General features: G+C 34.2%; 1 protein-coding gene across 2 annotated transcripts in view; it reads left to right on the top strand.

Moving 5' to 3' along the window:
* Positions 1–21,503, top strand: part of LOC111051716 — a 546,966-nt gene that overhangs the window by 465,625 nt on the left and 59,838 nt on the right. The gene's annotated exons all lie outside the window — the stretch shown is intronic.

The raw sequence follows: 21,503 nt of genomic DNA, 5'->3' as shown, positions 1-21,503 counted from the left end.
ACTCCACATGAGCTCAAGATTTCTCAAAGAGTTGCAAGACACAGTTCACATCACGGTAATTGACAGTAAATGCATATCTCCACAATCTCTCCAGGCCGCTACCTCTCTCAAAGTCTCTGGCCACTCCACATAATCGCTTACGTTGGTCTGCAAAGTTCTCAAGCGCATCATACTTAGTCTGCTTACAAAGCACTGCATACTGCACCTGATCAAGTTCATCTATAAAGTAGTGTAACTGGCCGTGTACTCGCCGAGCAAGTTTGGGGCTTTCAAGCAGCAGTTGCGCTGATTGCAGAAACTGCTCAAGGATACAAAATGGCGGGGGAACGTAGAAACAAAGGGCGAGAGAACGTAAAAGCAAAAGGGCGGAAAATGGCGGGATAATTGAGGAGAACAGAGGCAAAATGGTGGGAACTGAGGAAAAGAGCGCGAAAGCGAGGCGAAATGGCGGGGAACTGAGAAAAAGAGCGGGAGAACGAAGGAAAATGGCGGGAAACTGAGGAAAAGAGCGGGAAAGAGAGGCATAATTGTGGGAAACTGAATAAAAGAGCTGGAAAGCGAGACTAAATGGCGGGAAACTGAGGAAAAGTGCTAGAAAGATATGCAAAATAACGGGAGAATAAGGAAAAGAGTGGGAAAGCGAGACGAAAAGGCAGGAAACTGAGGGAAAGTGCTGGAAAGAGAGGCAAAATAACGGGAGAATAAGGAAAAGAGCGCAGAAGCGAGGTAAAATGGCGAGAAACAGAGGAGAAGAGCGGGAAAGAGAGGCAAAATTGCAAGAAACTGAGGAAAAGAGCGGGAAAGCGAGACAAAATGGCGGGAAACAGAGGAAAAGTGCTGAAAAGAGAGGCAAAATAACGGGAGAATAAGGAAAAGAGCGGGAAAGCAATGTGAAATGGTGGGAAACTGAGGAAAAGAGCGGGAAAGCGAGGCAAAATGGCGGGAAACTGAGGAAAAGAGCGTGAAAGCAACTGCCAGTTAACCTCAGAACCGTTTGTGCTCGCCTGCACTTTGCTAATTCTATTAAAAGTTGAAGAGCCGGGCACGGGCATCTTAGGGCATGTGTGAGACTGCTTAGAGAGGTCAGAGCTTGAGACGTGTTGGGGAGCTGGAGAAAAACAGAGGCGATTAGGAATGTTGGTTCATTGTAAGGATGGGAGTCGCCACTGACGACTGATTAGGGTGCTGATTGGTGTTAGCGATGTTTCTAGTAGTCTCTGGAACATAGAAAAAGCGGGGTTTTTTCTAGAAAAGGATTCCTTAGGGGAGAGTTTAGGCTTCATTAAATTGAAAGTAGTTTTTCCCAGTGAAAGTATAGGATTTCATAAAAATGAAATTGATTAGTGATTGATAAGCATGATTGATTGATTTATTAATTTATCTAATTTCCTTTGCCAGGTCTGAAAGAGACCTATGGCAAACATCGAGTAACAGAAATACATTGAAAATCGATAAAGAGAAAACAAAAATTATAATATAAATAAAATAACTTCATTTTTTGAGTAGTAGAATGATTATATTTTCAAGATGAGGCCAGATACTAATGAAAAAATACTTTTATGATATTTCATTTCATTTATTTATTTATCGTCGCATTACATCAATTTTTGAGTAACACTCATTTGACTGGTGACATGTCAATACTAGAACAGAATTATATTTAAAAGACTTAGTTCCAACTTCTTGGAAGTAAAATAAACAAATACACTCTATGATGTATCTCATGAAATTCACATGGAAATGAAAGTCACAAAAAGTTAAGTTACACTCTACAGCCCCTTTTCACAAATTAAAATTCGGCAGCAGAGTATAGGGCTTTCTCTACTAGCATTTTTCTGACTGTTAGTTTGAATTTGTTTATTGAATCTAGATTTCTGATGACTGCAGGTATCAGGTACTATTGCTATTCACGATAGTCTAGAGGGAAAATGAGACATTGCAACTTGAAAATACTAGAATTTGAATGCATGAAACAAAAAAATTAATTCCACAATAATTCCTATATCACTACACTATGAATTAAAGAGTCTAAAAATTGTATACATGTATTATTTTAATCCTCGTCTACCATGAAAGAAATGCCATAAAATAAGGGAGTTCGTCGAAGCAGGAGTGGTTTTTCTGAATTTGACACATTCGCCAGGATGCATGAAACTTGATTGGAGAGGAAATCTAGGTCATGGAATGAACACTCCTTGAAAGAGTGAGTATTTTCTTCAGTGATTTTGTGCATTCCTTCAAGGTAGATGTATTTTCTTACTATAGGAGGGAAGTTCCACAGAGAAAGTATTTTTCTGTATCAATAATTGTAGCGTTTTTCATTGATTGGGAGAGGCTCTAGAGTATGAAAAGATGAAACATGAAAGATGGAAGATGAAGAGAAGGATTTCTCCATTGTAGGAGAGGTTGATCGTAATAGAGAGCTCTTCCCTCATAGCTAGGTGATAGGTAAGGCTGGGCGTACACCGTTTAGTCAAGACAAGACAAGACATGATCAGACACGTTTAGTCACAATACTTCACGAAATTGCTTATAAAGACATGTCTAATTGCCATGACTAATCAGTGTGAGTTGCGTCATAAACAACAATGTGAAGTATTGTGCCAAATCACGTCTTGACTAACTGGTGTGTGCCTAGCCTAATTTTTTGAAGGTAAAAGGTGATAAGAGTCTCTCTTAAGGTGCGTACAAATATACGCGCCTCCAACCCGCTCCGCCCATGCTCCGTAATCGTTCCACCATCGCTCCGCACTCGCACTGATCATGAACGTTACGGGAGATGTTAGCTCTTCTCGCGTTCCACTCTTGCTCACCGGTCGATCATCAATCGCTCTGCTCGAGTGACGTTCGGTTGCGGAGCAGAGCGAAAGTCTGTACGCACCTTTAAGGTATAAAGGGTTTGAAAAAGTCTGAAGCGAACGTCTCATGATGTTATCCATACATGAAATCAGTACATAAAAATGGAAAAAAGCACTCAATAGAGTGCAACAATTCTTTTCTTCTCCATGTCGATAAATTGTTCGAACGGAGCTTATGTTACTATTATAGATTCTCCAAATTAATATCTTATTCATGATGCAATATTGTAGAGTAACAATATTATAGGTGTTTCAACATTGTTAAGAAAAATTTCTTTAGCTCTAGAAGGTAGAGAGGGCTTTCCCACAAGGTGAAACAGGTTCTCCCAAATTTAAAAACGGTTACATCCAGGTTCAGAAGCGTTTCTCAACATAATGACAGGTCTCTCAATGTGACAGAGAGTTCTACAAGATAAGAACTTGTTTAATCAAGATTAGAAGAGTGAGAGAGGGTGATAAGGAAGAGAGGATGTGACGAGGTAGCAGCTTTAAAACAATAACAGGTGAACATCCCGCCCTTTTCAGGTCACAAGAAGTTAAGTCAGTAACCTTAGTTGTTTCGCTTCAATTACGTCGCTGCTTTGTTGGGACTGGGTGCTCACCCACTCACGTATGACGAGGCGGAGGCTCACCGTCTCAAAAGGGACGAAGCCACTAACATTCCGATGTAAGGCAGTCCCGCTTTTGCCAGTTGGTATGTAATTATCAAAGTTTATTACCTAACGGGGCCGCCCTGTAGTTGATCTAGACGTTTCGGCCCCCGCACAATAAACGATGAACAGTCTTTGTGAAGATAATTGTTCAGTTGTGCGTACATCAGGTGGAATACGTCATTGTGCGTACAACAGATAAGATACGTCATCACACGTGCGTTCAACAGATAAAATACGTCATTGTGCGTGCAACAGATAAAATACGTCATTGTGCGTACAACATAATTATAAGATACCTACGTCATTACACGAGCAGTTGTGCGTATAGCAGGTAAAATAAAAATCTGGTGTGGCGCACTCAAAAAACTTTCCTTGCCGTTATGAAAACTGATCACCTGACGCTAGTGTTCACACGCATCTCAAGTCTACTATTCAAAGATCTGAGCCAGCTGGTGACAGGACAATAACACTGGATACACACGAGATCTGCTATCTCTTCATAGTGAATGATTCAATAGAATCAACAGTTGCCAACAGTTTGCAATTAAATAATCACATTTTCTCAAATTTCAAGCTTATTTACAATTTTAGGTGAAATTGTTACGAAACATTAATTGTAGAGATTTTCATGCTCAATCTTTTCCAATTGAATTTTTTGTTCAAATTGTATCTTAAGCCTGATAATTGGGAATCTAAAATCAAACTTTGCATAGATGGGACAAAGCTCCTGGAATTTTTACAGGTATGTGACTTGTGGCAGTTGATAGAACTTATCAATGACTGCATTTTAGATATGAATTTGATCAAAATCGTTGGAGCCGTTTTCGAGAAAATCCCAAAAACCCTGTTTTTGACAACATTTTTGCCATTTTAGCCGCCATCTTGAATTTCATCAGACCGAAATTGTCCGTGTCGGATACTAATATCGTAAGGACCTCAATTTCCAAATTTCAAATCATTCCGTTGATTGGGAGATGAGATATCGTGTACACAGACGCACATACACTCATACATACACACACACACACACACCACACACACACACACACACACACACACCACACACACACACACACACACACCACACACACATACAGACCAATGCCCAAAAACCACTTTTTTGGACTCAGGGGACCTCGAAGCTTATAGAAGTTTAGAAATTTGGGTACCTTAATTTTTTTCGGAAAGCAATACTTACCTTACCTATGGTAATATGGCAAGGAAAGTAATACGTCATTGTACGTTTAGTTGTGCGTAGTGCATGTGTAAAACGTCATTGTACGTTCAGTTGTGTACACAGCAGGTGCGATAAGTGAATGTTATACTTCGGGTACGATTCAGCATCTCAATTTAATTTTGTATCTGAATCTGGTTCAAACTGTGGGTTTTGTTTCAAGAGAAGAGATGACGTGGAATTGGATGATCGTGGGTGATGAATGTGTAGCTCTGATATCAACAATAATGACGTCATTAATTAGGGCTCAACTCTCCGAAACATTGGAGGTAATTTGAGGGATATACAACGATATACATTTGAGGGATTCAAAGATTCAGTAATATTCTCTCCGAATCCTAGTGTTGCACATTTTTCAAGAACGTTTTTCAAATGATATTTTGAGTTATAAATATTAATTTTGAATTATTGATAAAATTATAAACTCTTCATATGCTATTGTGTGAAATATACACACTAATAAGTCAAGAAACTCGCTGAAGGGTCATTCTAAAACACAGTCGAGGTTTTGGTTCGTAGAAATTTTGAATGATTGAAGATTGTGTAAGTAGAGCTCTTGGAAGAAATCTTCTGTCAGAGTTTGAACAATCGAAATATTAGGACTAGCTATTGCATAAGCAGATAATGCCCATTAATGAAATTTGGCCTATAAAAAATTTAATAATATTGATAACGTATTTTGAATTCATATGTAAAGATGATGGTTTGAATGACTAAATAGTTGATTCATTCATCATCGGAAAAATATTGTAGCACGTCATCTTGGATGATATTTGTCAAACATTTACATTTTTTATTGTATGTAGTAAGCGTCAAATCACTTAATAATTTAGACAATAATGAACTAAGAAAATCTCGTGTTATTTGGCTCGGATAGAGACTGAAACTCCTTGCAAACTGGTGACGGAGTGCACAGGATAGAGACGAATGGAGGCGCTATGTTGAGGAGGCGAAAGTCCACCCAGGACTGTAGAGCTGGATAAAGTAAAGTAAAGTAAGTAGAAACTGAAATCTGGAGAATCTGTATTTTATATTTGCTGTAATAATCAGTAGATTGAATGGGAAGGAACCAATAACATCCAATATGAATGACCCATTTGACATATTTGGAATCAATTTGAGAAGATGGAAGAGGAAGTTTTCGAATTTAAATGAAAATGCAAATGTACCGACTTGAGATTAAAAACACTTATTTTCCTCTCCTATCGGTTCCCTCGTCACGTGAGCGTGGTGAATCATGTGAAAACTTAGAAATAACAACTACGTTTCAACATTTTCTGTCGAAGCGGTTCATTCTTTTTATTTTCGCCAACACTCGACTGACTCATCCAGCGCAGTTTTAAGATCTACGACCTATCTCCTAGATTCACAGACACGGTCTTCGGATTTCCGAATTCCATGACAATGATCAATGAGCGCTAGTGCGGTGTTTTTTGGCGGGAAGGGGGCAGGGAAAACTGATGGGAAAATCGTTGGAAGCTGGATTTTGGCCGGAGGAAAGCGATTTACAGGAAAGTCCACTCTGGAAAAGCTGGGAAAGCCGGAGGCGTTGAACTTGCTTGAGAAAATCTATAAAATATTCTCAGCTCTATCGGCTTTGTTTGCTTCTAGACGACAGTCATTCTCCATCGACTATCGAAGATTATACGATACTTTATCGTTCAACCAAGATATAATCGACTATCGATTCTGGTTGCAGTGGGAACAGTTGAAAATATTGCTTGGATATTTCGTGGGACACTTCATATTTTTTTAATGCTTCTCATTGTTTAGCTCTTCAAAAATTACCAAGTATCATCTGCAAGTGATAATGAAAGTTTTCCAAGGAAGACTCTGTCAAGTGTTCTCATGATTTCTAACTATCTCTGCGTGAAGACTGAATATTCTATATCCTTCCACCTTTTACCTCTCATTCGCGAGTATGATAAGGAGTTAGAAAAACAGTTCTGTAATAAACTTTCAGTGGAAGTTGGATATTATGTTGTATTCTTCCAGTGCTTTACAATGTTGGTACTATATTGTGAATAGGAAATAAGTATTGGAAAGCATTGAGAGAGGAACATGTTTCAGAAATTGAGGGGGAAAGAAATCATTTTACTGTGTTGCGTATCCATACTTTTTCATTATTAAAATTGAAATTGAATTTTGAAAACACTCATGAAGTGAAAATACACTTACTATTGGTAGTGACGATTGTTTTGACCTGATGTGGGTCAAACTGTAGCTCCTACCAGACTTGGAACTTACTCTAATGTAACAAAATCATTCTTGTAATAATATATTTCAAAATCTTGATTTGATAGAAAAACTTGACCTATTCGGTAACCTGGCATTCAGTAAAGCAGTTAATGAACGATCTACATCTGACCCATTCTTCTAAAAACTGTTACACGAAGAGTTCGACCATATAGGAAAGAATTGTAATATTTCATCTCTGGTTCATCATTTTAGTTAATTCAATCACATAGGTTTAATTTCTTCGAAAAGGATCTCAAAGTCATCATTCATAAATGGAAAGATCCTGATATCGTGGTTGAGTATGAAATTTGTTTCAAGCACTAATCAAGCAATCAGGTTCTCAGGTACAGTGCAAATGTTGTTGAAGGTGTTTCAGGAATCTTGAAATCAAATCCATGGACAATAATATTCATTGTTCTACTACTAATTCCAGATTACAGCAATTCATATTAGTAGACAATTTAATTTAATTTGGACTGTAGTATAAATTTGAGAAGGGGCTGTTTTGGGCATAAGCCTGTTGTGCCTTCTCACATAAGTGTAATTATTATACATGACTAAATAAATTAATAAATTAATCAATTAATATTGATTAAAGACCATTTATCAATGTCATCATTCATCAAGAATTTTCCCATTTTTATCTGAACTGGAACCTTTCTAATTTATATACCTGTATACTCGGAACCAATTTGATTAAAGACTATTTCTCAATGTCATCATCCATCAAGAATTCTCCCATTTTTACCTGAACTGGAACTTTCCTAATTTATATCTACTCGAAACCAATTTCCAAGGCTAAATGTTGCATATTCTATGTAATCTACACATCCATGAACTATTTGAATCTTTCTTACTTAATAGTGAGGTCCATGTTATAATGGCAGTGGAGAAAGATAGGAGAAACGTTGCCGATCTTCTCAATTCAATTTATTTTCACATAAAATTACAAATTTGTACAATATTGATAAGTTACAATAAAAATGAATATAAAGATAAATTACTTTACTATTTTGTTTAAAATTGTAACATTATTGAAAAGTGGAATCCCCCAAGAAGACTATACGTCTGTGAATGGGGGAGAGCTCCTATGAGCAAGCTAATAACAAAAAGTAAATTAAGTTTGGAATAGTTATAAGCAGAAAAAAAATATATATATATATATATTCATAATACTAAGATAACCTGACATATATGATAGAGTGCAATCTACAGACTATTGCACTTCTCTACCACTGTTTTTGTCACCATTTGTGAAGAGTGCTTAGATGGAAAGAGAGAGCTAAAAAAAGAGCAAGAGCAATTTTCTGTCTTGTCAATGCCTTCTATAGAAGGTAGCTGATAAAGGCTTATTAATGTAATAATAACTGTTCATTCTCATTTGAAATAATCAATTATATTTTATTACCCAAAAATTATATTTTTCAATTACAGTATTTCATAATGGATTTTTATAATCAAGATGAAATATTTTGTTAATTATAAATTTTACATTGTGAAAAGACGATCTGGCAAAAGAGCAAAGCAAGAAAAGGACAGAGCTATTCACTTTGTTAAATGATAGACAAGGAATACCATTGCTAATCAAACACTTCCATTATAACGTGGACCTCACTATAGTAGTGTAAAAAGAAATTAAGAAATTATATTTTTCAATTACAGTATTCCATAATGAATTTTTATATTTAAGATGGAATATTTTGTTAATTATTAATTCTACATTGTTAAAAGACGATCTGGCAAAACAGCAAAGCGAGAAAAAGATAGCGCTATCCGCTTGGGTGAATGATAGACAATGATAGCAATACCATTGCTGATCAAACACTGTCATTATAAAATGGATCTCACTATATATGTTGTTTGTTGGTGGTTCTACTACTGGAGGCCCAATCAGAAATTTTGAACTATCAAACGTTTTTCTCACTGAAACTTATTGCATACCAAACAAAGTATGACGTATCCATTGATTTTTGGACTACATTGGTTTCTAAAGGAAAATGCGAAATACATGATGGTGACATGCACATACTTAACAATCCTCGGGTAAAACCTATCTCAATGGGGGCATGGGACGGTCAAGCTAGAACAATACAACTGCGAGACCCTTTGGCAGCTAGATTTAGCACATTTTCGACTCTTGTGCAATGAAGCATATGCCCCCATCCTGTTAAGTTGAGTGACGTTATTCCACACTTAGACTTTTACTGCGGGATTCCCATTTCCGTGTTCTGTACAGGTCCATCAGTTATAATTTATTGAATGAAAAGACTAAGAAATTGTCAAAAAACCACTGATTTATTGATAATTAGAAAGACCGGTTTCGTTTATTACACCATTGTCAATCTCTGATAAACTAAAACTAAATACAAGAGCAGCAGAATTTATACTAGTAGGCGAGTACTGCTATTGGTCGAAGGCATGAACGCCTGCCATTGGCCTAGCTAGACAGTGTCCTCCCACTCAACGGTGTGACAAAATGACGGCTTAAGCAACAGAATTCCCATGGAAATAAAATTTACTTTCAGTACAAAAGTACTGAAAGTACTTATACTTTCAGTATAAATTTTGTACTGAAAGTAAATTTTATTTCCATGGCAATTCTGTTGCTTAAGCCGCCATTTTGTCACACCATTGAGTGGGAGGAGACTGTCTAGCTAGGCCAATGGCAGGCGTTCATGCCCTCGACCAATAGCAGTACTCGCCTACTAGTATAAATTCTGATGCTCTTGTATTTAGTTTTAGTTTATCAGAGATTGAGAATGGTGTAACCGAAACCAGTCTTTCGAATTATCAATAAATCAGTGGTTTTTTTGACAATTTCTTAGTCTTTTTCATTCAATATGAATAATTACCACAATATCAACTTCTCAACTGCACAAAAAGTTATTATTAAGGTCCATCAAAGTATTAGACAGTCTGTACTCCGTAGGTTTTGGTGTAACATGGAGTTCCTGCAAAGCTTATCAAGATGCAACAAAGATCTAAACCCGTGAAGGCATATACCAGTTTTTATTGATGTACAATTGAATTGCTAATCAAAGGATATTATGTTCGTCATGTGGTAGAAACCAAAAACCTTGCAATCGAATGGTGTGTTTCACGCAATAAATGATTTTAGTATATAACGATTTTATAACTCGTATCAGGTTATCAGAGATGTACATATTGTTTCAAAACAGAATTTTCAAGTCATTCTCTCATTAAATTTAGAGAAAAAAGTTGAATTCCATCGCTATGGAACACAATTTTGAGCTTATTCTAATTATCAAAGAACTAATTTCCTTGTGTTAATTGATAATTTTTAAACGATACATATTATTTCGAGTTGTAAGTTGCGGACCAGAGTGGTGGATTTTGGAGTAGGTTTTGAAAATATATATTTTATGCTGCTAAACCTATCTGGATGGGGGCATTAAGAGATCTATTGTTTAATATTGGTTGAGCATTGACATGGGTTGACAGTTAATGTTTCCCATTCAACCAGCGTTGTAGGAGGGGTATTGTTCTCTCTTGACCGTTCCATGCCCCCATCCAGTTAGGTTTCACCCAATCTTCTATAAAATTTATTTGATCATAATAGTTTTTCTCTCCCGAACAGTGCTTCTTCGTGAAAATTATGAATAAATGTATAAATAACTGAAAATAAATGTATAATACTGAACGAGAATATATGAATAAATACTATCACATATATTTTCTCAGCTGATAGTTGCAGTGATAGTAGTTTTAATTTCTCTGCTCAAAATTTTCAAATTTATTTCAATATTATTGAAACTTTCGGATTGTTTAGTGTTATTTCCGGCTGTTATCAACCCTTCAAAATTCAAAATTCATCAGTCATATCTCGAATACGTATTCTCTGAGTGTTAATCTTTGGTGAAAACAGAAATTTTAAACTTAACCTCATTTTGGACTATTTATGTGCCAAAATCAAGGAATTGAAGAAGTTTTGGGCAATTGCCTGTTTCTCTTTCCAAATGTCGTGTTTGTGACTGTTCTAATAAATAAATAAATTGTGCCGGGCACTCTCTTTAATTCAGGCCTTTTCCCAAGTTATAATAGTAAATTTAATACGCAATAGACTAAAGCCATTATTGTAAGTGAGTTAGCGAAATAAATTATTTTCTCTCTCTATTATGAACGGCCATGACTTCGAGTTTCCCATGATAGATATTTAAAAATTGTGGCTCCGAGTCGTCGAGGAATGTAGATTATGGAATTATCTCTAAAACTTAGCCTTCTTGTCGCGACATAAAATGCGATAAGTTGGAAAACAGCAAGCATTGAAATTATAACAAACTACCGATTTTGCAGTTACTATTTGGTCCAAAGGCTGTAGAAGCCACGCGACGATTGGTCAAATTGATTCCATTCGCCCAATAGGAGACCTGTTTCTAAATACAGTAGTGGGGCGATTCCCCAGCCGACAGACCAGATTACGTTTCGGAGGACACTTTGCTAGGAGCACTACGAGAGTAAAGATGTAGTCACTATGTTTCCCCCTTTTTGGGCAGGTTTATAAGTTTATTTCAGTAGTTAATGTAGGAGCAAGTTTATTTTTTATTAATGTTTAAATTTACTAGTAGTGCCATGTCCTGAAAGGTTTAATTGTGTTTCTTCATCATGTACGAATAATTGTTTCTTCAAATAACCGCTAAGGTACGTAAAATAAGGTTAAAATATAATTTAGGGAATTTTCAATCAATTTTGAAACTTCCATAAGAGTATTGAATTAATTAAGCCTGTTATTTTTCAAGTTAATAATATTGATTGAGAATAATCCTTTTGATTTTATTAGTGATGGAAGATACTTATAATTTTTTTCTACAGAAGTATAGAAAGTTTTCAGTTACGTTACATTTGAGTTATTGTTTCTGGAGATATATTATCGTAGAGTATTGCTGAAAGTCAGGAAGATAGCCTTTAAATTGGAATGAAACTTTTAAGAATTGTTCATATTGAGTTTATGACATTTTTTAATTTATATTTTTCAGACTCTGTTTTCTTATGTCATTAAGGCTTTTGAATGATTTAGTAAATTTTTTATGATAGAAATCTTAATAGATGAAGAAGAAAGTTTTTCTTCTCCAGGAAATTAATATTAATGAATGTTCAAATTTTAATATTTTTTTTCTTTTATTGTGTTATAAAGTGTCTTGTTTTATTAGGTGATAAATTCATAATTTCAGTTGATACTAGTTTTTGGACTTGTATTTGTAGGTAAATCAAATCATAAACTCTGGAATGTTCATTTTTAATTAAGGTTCTGAGCAGTTTTGGGCAAATGCCCGTTATTTACACTTGGATTGCGTCCTAAAGTTCATAATTAATAAATAAAATAAATGTTGGCTAGCGCACAAGTTTCCAACAATACTAGCCGAGCTACTATATGAAAAATTATATTTGATTTTGCAAACCAAACGAAAAATATCATAAAAGTTAACATCATAATCAATGAAGTATTCATTTTTCTAAAAGCATTATATTAATTTATTACGAGTGTTTTCATAAAGTTGCATTGTAGATTAATGACACTCTGGCAAGTAAATTGTTTTAAATCTGTTAAATTTTGAGAATGAAATCAGAACGTCAAGATAAAATCTAAATTAAATAACAGAATAAACTCCTGTTTTAGCTTTTGATGAATTGTAGGAAGAGTTAGAAATTAATGCTGTAATACATTTATTTACAGCGGTTCATGTGTGTCCCCAAACCAACTTCTTGTACTACCACCCCTTTGGTTCCGCAACTTTATGTAAAACCGCTTCAAGACACCCGTTCAGACGACAGGTCTAGGGACGTAAGAGGACGTCGCCGTCAAGCCAAATTCAACCGGTAAAAGCTCACCGCCAAAAACAAGGTACTGTAACCCCGACGATAAAGCAACGTACAAACCAACGAAAGTGCAGTGTAGTGAAACAAAGGTTCATTCGAGAATGTCAATAAAAAGTGGGGATTCAAAATTATTATGAAATGGGTTATATGGGTTACTATCGACGAAATTTGGGTTCAACGGGTTTTTTCTTTCTTGAGTAATTTCATGTTGAAATTGATTGGTTATTTTATGACTGATCTTGTTTGGTTTTGTGACGTATTGCTATCTAAACGGGGATAGTAATGCGCCCCCGAATCAGATGAAGAATGTCAACAAAGTAACATGATATTGTTGTTTCTGTTGTTCGATTTTAGCTGCCAATGTTTATTGAAACTGTTTGTATTTTTCTATTATTTCAAATTGTAGTGTTATTCTATAGTATAAACCTATTAAATCAGGCATGGCAAGATTAATTGAAGTTTTCTTGACTCTAGCCCGTTCACCTGCATGAATTAGGTATAGACTCAGGTATTTTCTAGATGTGCCGGCCTATTTCTAAATTCTAAATTTTATTCAAAATTATCTTCTTTGGCACACAACTGCGCCACTCTGCTGTCTAGAGATATTTAAATCTCTGGAATTCAAATTTTCTAAAAAATTAAATTTTTCATAACTTACTCTAATAATACTAGATCAATTTTTCTGAGTCTATACTTAATAATTCATTCTGTGAACGTGTTAACTGTCAATATTTTGGGTTTGGAGTTGAATGAATAATTTATTGTTGCTACTCCAATTTTTCTGAAGTTTAAATAATTGTAGATGAAACAGGAAAGTTATTCAGTTATGTTAAACCATTAAAATGATAATCTTTTGAAGTGCTTAAAGATAAAGTCAAGTATCATTGAGGCTTAAGTTGAAAGTATTCTGAAACTTCATATTGAAATTGATCATTGATATTGAAAGGTTTAACGTTAGAATAAAAATGAGTAGAAGAAACTAGGACATGTGAGAAAAAACTGATTCTAAGTGCTGAATAAATTTTTGTATTCTGTAATTCCGTGAATGATGATAGAAATTATTGTAATGTCAACGTACGTATTCTGGTCTCACGCATCGGGTACTTGAGTATCATCATAGTATAGTAGTAGTGAAAGGGAATATTGAGATTTTAAAGGTCAACCCAAGTAAATTAGGAAAATTCGGAAATTATTATGGGAGAATGTTTGAGGAAAATAGGAAATTTTTTTTGATAAGTTTAGGTAGATCGAAGGTAATCAGAGAATAAATAGGAAACTGTTTTATTAGTTATTGTTGATATGTAGTTTTGAAAAGTTGATGAGTAGTTTTGGCCTTGAGATGTTTAAACTAAATAATTAGATATTGTAGATTAAAGTTGAAACGATGATCAAATCCTTGGGAATTTGTATGAAAATAAGTTGATTCAGATGAGGTTGTTAAGTCCCTTTATCAGTAATGTTTATTCTCGAAAAGGTGAATCAGTTTTATTATTGGAGATATTTTTTTAGGTGTGATTTTTGCGGTAGGCATGCGTAGTGATAGTGTAAAGATCCGTTGTGTTGGTAACGTTTCCTGTAGGCTGTGGGGAATTTTTTTTTTGTTTAGTTGAGACTCAAGATTTAGAGGAGGACAAGGGGATGTCCTGCCTATGTGTGTTGTTGTTGAATTTAGGTAATCGGCGCGAGTGTAGGTCCGTGTCCAGAGAGAACGGAGCACTGCCCGAAAGTTGTCCATGTAACAAATCAAGGAATTTAGCTGTGACTAACCTTGCAAATTTGTACGGTGGAATTGTATAATTTTAGCGAAAGGCACCGAAGATGGTGTGAGCTAAGATTTTTTTGTATCTAGTAAACGGTCTGGTTCATTCGAGAGTTATGGGGCTCGTCAGTAGAATAACGTAAACCGAAATCTAGAATATTTAGTGAGTCTTCGTAGTGATTGTAAGGAAAACAATCAGCGTAATGCAGTTTAGGGAAGCCCAGTCAAAAGGTTCGTTAATGTTTGGTAGGAAAGTCAGCCGCAAAAACACAAGTAATAATTGGTAAAAAAGGGGTATTATTGAGTTTAAAGTTGCTTAGAAATTTGGTATGGTAACGAAAATTGAAAGTTTTAGACAATGAATATTTAAAGTGATTAGTTAAGGTATACAAATAAAATAACAGAGAAACTTTTTCGAGTACCTAGGTAATGTTAAAATGGTTATCAGTGAAAGTAGAAATAAATATTGGAACACTACTGAACGGGTTAAATTAAAATAAAATTAACAGTGAAATTCTTCTAGTTGAATTTGAAATGAAAAGGGAAAATCTCTTGAGTTAAGCATGAGTTTAAATTATTCTGTAGTTGAGAGTTGAAAGGTTGATTAAAAATTTAAATGGGGATATAAAGTAGAAATATGTAGGAAAATTCGTGTCAAAAAGGAAATAGAATTGTTGGGAAAATTAAATTGAGGTAATTAACAGTAGTAGGACCCTTTAGAGATAAGTAGTCAAAAAGAATTAATAAATAAAAAAAAATAGGAAAATCTTTAATGAAATGATAATTTTTTTAATGATGAATAGTAAAATTGCAATCAAGTTTTCCATGTGAATAAGTTGAGATATTTTGAGATCTAGTAGAGTAATTGAAACTAGTTGGATATGAAATTTATTGTTGAGAATAATTATGTGAGGCTCCAGTAAGGTTGAAAATGTCAGTGAACTTGAGAATCAGTAATAGTGTAATAGTAGTCTATTAATGTGTTAATGTATTGGTAAATTCAATAATGTTGATAATCAGAAGTCAAGCAGTAGCAGTCCAATGCTAAGATAATTTATTGTTCCAGTTGAATTTTCATATTATCGAATCATGCCTTGAAAATTATGCTCCCAGTGTTTAGAGAAAATGTCACGTACTTTGAGTTTGCGATAAATAATAGCCTGGCACTCGATCATAGTTTTGTTTTGACTAGCGTTCTGTGGTAGAGGTTTCCTACTGGAATATTATAATGAAAAGTGTTTTTCTCATGATTGTGGAATGCAAAATCGCGCTTGTGTCATATAGCTCTCGCGTTGATCTAATAATGCAATTTCAATCATTGTTATCTTTGAATCGTAGTCTATGTAGAATAGTATTGCCTATTGAATTGCTTTATATTGTTAAAAATATGTTGCACTCTCAACTCTATAGTAATGATAGTTAGATTTCAATACATTCAGCTGAGTGAAAAAGTTTCATCCTTTACTATTATGATCAAACGTACTTCATATTTTACAACAGCAGAGTAACATAGAACCAATTAAAACTATGATGTCTTTTAAACGTTTTCCCTTGTTAGAGTTTGCCAAGAAAATAACCAGGGACTCAATAAAGTGATTGAAGTATTCAAGATTATTATACTCGGTCCGTCTTTAGTACCTACTTAAAAGGTGGACACGTCCATATTGTTTTGTCCTGACTCTTGCCACAGTTTTAAAGACTCTTGCCACAAATCTCAATTAGTTATACATTTTGCTGAATTTCGGAATGATTAAAGAGATTTCTTTTGAAGAGGGCCCGCTTCAAATTGGATCCTACTATCAATCCAGAAATTCGACTCTCCAAATCATACAGAATGCCTCTATGGTAACATATCCTGATTAGATTTCTTTTTGCGTGTTTCACACCGGAAGGAAGGGGAGTGTGCCGGGCACTCTCTTTAATTCAGGCCTTTTCCCAAGTTATAATAGTAAATTTAATACGCAATAGACTAGAGCCATTATTGTAAGTGAGTTAGCGAAATAAATTATTTTCTCTCTCTATTATGAACGGCCATGACTTCGAGTTTCCCATGATAGATATTTAAAAATTGTGGCTCCGAGTCGTCGAGGAATGTAGATTATGGAATTATCTCTAAAACTTAGCCTTCTTGTCGCGACATAAAATGCGATAAGTTGGAAAACAGCAAGCATTGAAATTATAACAAACTACCGATTTTGCAGTTACTATTGGTCCAAAGGCTGTAGAAGCCACGCGACGATTGGTCAAATTGATTCCATTCGCCCAATAGGAGACCTGTTTCTAAATACAGTAGTGGGGATTCCCCAGCCGACAGACCAGATTACGTTTCGGAGGACACTTTGCTAGGAGCACTACGAGAGTAAAGATGTAGTCACTATGTTTCCCCCTTTTTGGGCAGGTTTATAAGTTTATTTCAGTAGTTAATGTAGGAGCTAGTTTTATTTTTTATTAATGTTTAAATTTACTAGTAGTGCCATGTCCTGAAAGGTTTAATTGTGTTTCTTCATCATGTACGAATAATTGTTTCTTCAAATAACCGCTAAGGTACGTAAAATAAGGTTAAAATATAATTTAGGGAATTAATTAAGTGAAACTTCCATAAGAGTATTGAATTAATTAAGCCTGTTATTTTTCAAGTTAATAATATTGATTGAGAATAATCCTTTTGATTTTATTAGTGATGGAAGATACTTATAATTTTTTTCTACAGAAGTATAGAAAGTTTTCAGTTACGTTACATTTGAGTTATTGTTTCTGGAGATATATTATCGTAGAGTATTGCTGAAAGTCAGGAAGATAGCCTTTAAATTGGAATGAAACTTTTAAGAATTGTTCATATTGAGTTTATGACATTTTTTAATTTATATTTTTCAGACTCTGTTTTCTTATGTCATTAAGGCTTTTGAATGATTTAGTAAATTTTTTATGATAGAAATCTTAATAGATGAAGAAGAAAGTTTTTCTTCTCCAGGAAATTAATATTAATGAATGTTCAAATTTTAATATTTTTTTCTTTTATTGTGTTATAAAGTGTCTTGTTTTATTAGGTGATAAATTCATAATTTCAGTTGATACTAGTTTTTGGACTTGTATTTGTAGGTAAATCAAATCATAAACTCTGGAATGTTCATTTTTAATTAAGGTTCTGAGCAGTTTTGGGCAAATGCCCGTTATTTACACTTGGATTGCGTCCTAAAGTTCATAAATAATAAATAAAATAAATGTTGGCTAGCGCACAAGTTTCCAACAATACTAGCCGAGCTACTATATGAAAAATTATATTTGATTTTGCAAACCAAACGAAAAATATCATAAAAGTTAACATCATAATTAATGAAGTATTCATTTTTCTAAAAGCATTATATTAATTTATTACGAGTGTTTTCATAAAGTTGCATTGTAGATTAATGACACTCTGGCAAGTAAATTTGTTTTAAATCTGTTAAATTTTGAGAATGAAATCAGAACGTCAAGATAAAATCTAAATTAAATAACAGAATAAACTCCTGTTTTAGCTTTTGATGAATTGTAGGAAGAGTTAGAAATTAATGCTGTAATACATTTATTTACAGCGGTTCATGTGTGTCCCCAAACCAACTTCTTGTACTACCACCCCTTTGGTTCCGCAACTTTATGTAAAACCGCTTCAAGACACCCGTTCAGACGACAGGTCTAGGGACGTAAGAGGACGTCGCCGTCAAGCCAAATTCAACCGGTAAAAGCTCACCGCCAAAAACAAGGTACTGTAACCCCGACGATAAAGCAACGTACAAACCAACGAAAGTGCAGTGTAGTGAAACAAAGGTTCATTCGAGAATGTCAATAAAAAGTGGGGATTCAAAATTATTATGAAATGGGTTATATGGGTTACTATCGACGAAATTTGGGTTCAACGGGTTTTTTTCTTTCTTGAGTAATTTCATGTTGAAATTGATTGGTTATTTTATGACTGATCTTGTTTGGTTTTGTGACGTATTGCTATCTAAACGGGGATAGTAATGCGCCCCCGAATCAGATGAAGAATGTCAACAAAGTAACATGATATTGTTGTTTCTGTTGTTCGATTTTAGCTGCCAATGTTTATTGAAACTGTTTGTATTTTTCTATTATTTCAAATTGTAGTGTTATTCTATAGTATAAACCTATTAAATCAGGCATGGCAAGATTAATTGAAGTTTTCTTGACTCTAGCCCGTTCACCTGCATGAATTAGGTATAGACTCAGGTATTTTCTAGATGTGTCGGCCTATTTCTAAATTCTAAATTTTATTCAAAATTATCTTCTTTGGCACACAACTGCGCCGACTCTGCTGTCTAGAGATATTTAAATCTCTGGAATTCAAATTTTCTAAAAAATTAAATTTTTCATAACTTACTCTAATAATACTAGATCAATTTTTCTGAGTCTATACTTAATAATTCATTCTGTGAACGTGTTAACTGTCAATATTTTGGGTTTGGAGTTGAATGAATAATTTATTGTTGCTACTCCAATTTTTCTGAAGTTTAAATAATTGTAGATGAAACAGGAAAGTTATTCAGTTATGTTAAACCATTAAAATGATAATCTTTTGAAGTGCTTAAAGATAAAGTCAAGTATCATTGATGCTTAAGTTGAAAGTATTCTGAAACTTCATATTGAAATTGATCATTGATATTGAAAGGTTTAACGTTAGAATAAAAATGAGTAGAAGAAACTAGGACATGTGAGAAAAAACTGATTCTAAGTGCTGAATAAATTTTTTGTATTCTGTAATTCCGTGAATGATGATAGAAATTATTGTAATGTCAACGTACGTATTCTGGTCTCACGTCTGGTAGTTGAATATCATTATAGTAGTAGTGAAAGGGAATATTGAGATTTTAAAGGTCAACCCAAGTAAATTAGGAAAATTCGGAAATTATTATGGGAGAATGTTTGAGGAAAATAGGAAATTTTTTTGATAAGTTTAGGTAGATCGAAGGTAATCAGAGAATAAATAGGAAACTGTTTTATTAGTTATTGTTGATATGTAGTTTTGAAAAGTTGATGAGTAGTTTTGGCCTTGAGATGTTTAAACTAAATAATTAGATATTGTAGATTAAAGTTGAAACGATGATCAAATCCTTGGGAATTTGTATGAAAATAAGTTGATTCAGATGAGGTTGTTAAGTCCCTTTATCAGTAATGTTTATTCTCGAAAAGGTGAATCAGTTTTATTATTGGAAATATTTTTTTAGGTGTGATTTTTGCGGTAGGCATGCGTAGTGATAGTGTAAAGATCCGTTGTGTTGGTGACGTTTCCTGTAGACTGTGGGGAATTTTTTTTTTGTTTAGTTGAGACTCAAGATTTAGAGGAGGACAAGGGGATGTCCTGCCTATGTGTGTTGTTGTTGAATTTAGGTAATCGGCGCGAGTGTAGGTCCGTGTCCAGAGAGAACGGAGCACTGCCCGAAAGTTGTCCATGTAACAAATCAAGGAATTTAGCTGTGACTAACCTTGCAAATTTGTACGGTGGAATTGTATAATTTTAGCGAAAGGCACCGAAGATGGTGTGAGCTAAGATTTTTTTGTATCTAGTAAACGGTCTGGTTCATTCGAGAGTTATGGGGCTCGTCAGTAGAATAACGTAAACCGAAATCTAGAATATTTAGTGAGTCTTCGTAGTGATTGTAAGGAAAACAATCAGCGTAATGCAGTTTAGGGAAGCCCAGTCAAAAGGTTCGTTAATGTTTGGTAGGAAAGTCAGCCGCAAAAACACAAGTAATAATTGGTAAAAAAGGGGTATTATTGAGTTTAAAGTTGCTTAGAAATTTGGTATGGTAACGAAAATTGAAAGTTTTAGACAATGAATATTTAAAGTGATTAGTTAAGGTATACAAATAAAATAACAGAGAAACTTTTTCGAGTACCTAGGTAATGTTAAAATGGTTATCAGTGAAAGTAGAAATAAATATTGGAACAGTACTGAACGGGTTAAATTAAAATAAAATTAACAGTGAAATTCTTCTAGTTGAATTTGAAATGAAAAGGGAAAATCTCTTGAGTTAAGCATGAGTTTAAATTATTCTGTAGTTGAGAGTTGAAAGGTTGATTAAAAATTTAAATGGGGATATAAAGTAGAAATATGTAGGAAAATTCGTGTCAAAAAGGAAATAGAATTTTTGTTGGGAAAATTAAATTGAGGTAATTAACAGTAGTAGGACCCTTTAGAGATAAGTAGTCAAAAAGTATTAATAAATAAAAAAAAATAGGAAAATCTTTAATGAAATGATAATTTTTTTAATGATGAATAGTAAAATTGCAATCAAGTTTTCCATGTGAATAAGTTGAGATATTTTGAGATCTAGTAGAGTAATTGAAACTAGTTGGATATGAAATTTATTGTTGAGAAATAATTATGTGAGGCTCCAGTAAGGTTGAAAATGTCAGTGAACTTGAGAATCAGTAATAGTGTAATAGTAGTCTATTAATGTGTTAATGTATTGGTAAATTTCATAATGTTGATAATCAGAAGGCAAGCAGTAGCAGTCCAATGCTAAGATAATTATTGTTCCAGTTGAATTTTCATATTATTAAATCATGCCTTGAGAATTATTCTTCCAGTGTTTAGAGAAAATGTCACGTACTTTGAGTTTGCGATAAATAATAGCCTGGCACTCGATCATAGTTTTGTTTTGACTAGCGTTCTGTGGTAGAGGTTTCCTACTGGAATATTATAATGAAAAGTGTTTTTCTCATGATTGTGGAATGCAAAATCGCGCTTGTGTCATATAGCTCTCGCGTTGATCTAATAATGCAGTTTCAATCATTGTTATCTTTGAATCGTAGTCTATGTAGAATAGTATTGCCTATTGAATTGCTTTATATTGTTAAAAATATGTTGCACTCTCAACTCTATAGTAATGATAGTTAGATTTCAATACATTCAGCTGAGTGAAAAAGTT

Source organism: Nilaparvata lugens, chromosome 10, assembly GCF_014356525.2.
Source record: "Nilaparvata lugens isolate BPH chromosome 10, ASM1435652v1, whole genome shotgun sequence".
Taxonomy (NCBI): domain Eukaryota; kingdom Metazoa; phylum Arthropoda; class Insecta; order Hemiptera; family Delphacidae; genus Nilaparvata; species Nilaparvata lugens.
Note: the sequence above shows the minus strand (reverse complement) of the source record. Positions and strands in the feature narration are given on the sequence as shown.